We start from the raw sequence: 679 nt of genomic DNA on the forward strand, positions 1-679 counted from the left end.
CCCAGGGGACCAACCAGGTGATTACATCAGCTTGATGAACTGCTTGCAGTGATATAATACCCAAATAAATATAGTGGTGATGAGCTCCCAGCTACCTAGTAGAGCTGGGGATCTAACAGGACTGAGCCGAGGCTCTCCCCACCACCAGGCCAGGCAGCAGCATAGAAGCCCACTGAGCTCATCTGAAACCTGAGAAACTCATCTGATTTCTGCTTGGAAGTTCATTTTGATCTAATCAGCCTGGCATTCTGCCAGCAGAATATTCTTCCTCTCTGAAACTTCCAGACCAGTGTTAGTGAAAGCTAATGGACAACGCAAGGAGGTCTTCTGCACAGCTCCTTTTTGCCTCCTCTTTGCTTACATGCAGAGCCATGAGAAAATGACATTATGCTATATTGGTGCTAAGGGACAAGACAGGTACTTCAGTTACTCAAATGAATCTGCTCAGAAAAGAGTCCTATGGTCTGTCACACTTTCAGCCCAAGCTAAAGTTGGCAACATTGCCCAGGGCAGTGCATTGGAGCTCAGTGATCTTTCATTTCAATGGTTCCTTCCAACCAAAGCCATTCTATGATTCTACTTTTCTATAGGATGGGAAGGATGAAGAAAAGGAAAAAACAAAAACCAGAAAACACAACGGCCAAAACTGCACCATTTGGCCACTGTGTCTTCTCAGCCT

General features: G+C 45.5%; 1 long non-coding RNA gene across 4 annotated transcripts in view; it reads right to left on the bottom strand.

The window, feature by feature from the left end:
• The window catches only part of LOC107316206 (uncharacterized), a 67870-nt gene that overhangs the window by 13100 nt on the left and 54091 nt on the right, over positions 1-679 (bottom strand). The window lies entirely within an intron of this gene.

The sequence above is a fragment of the Coturnix japonica genome, chromosome 8 (assembly GCF_054131305.1).
Source record: "Coturnix japonica strain WE chromosome 8, WE-NBRP24, whole genome shotgun sequence".
NCBI lineage: Eukaryota > Metazoa > Chordata > Aves > Galliformes > Phasianidae > Coturnix > Coturnix japonica.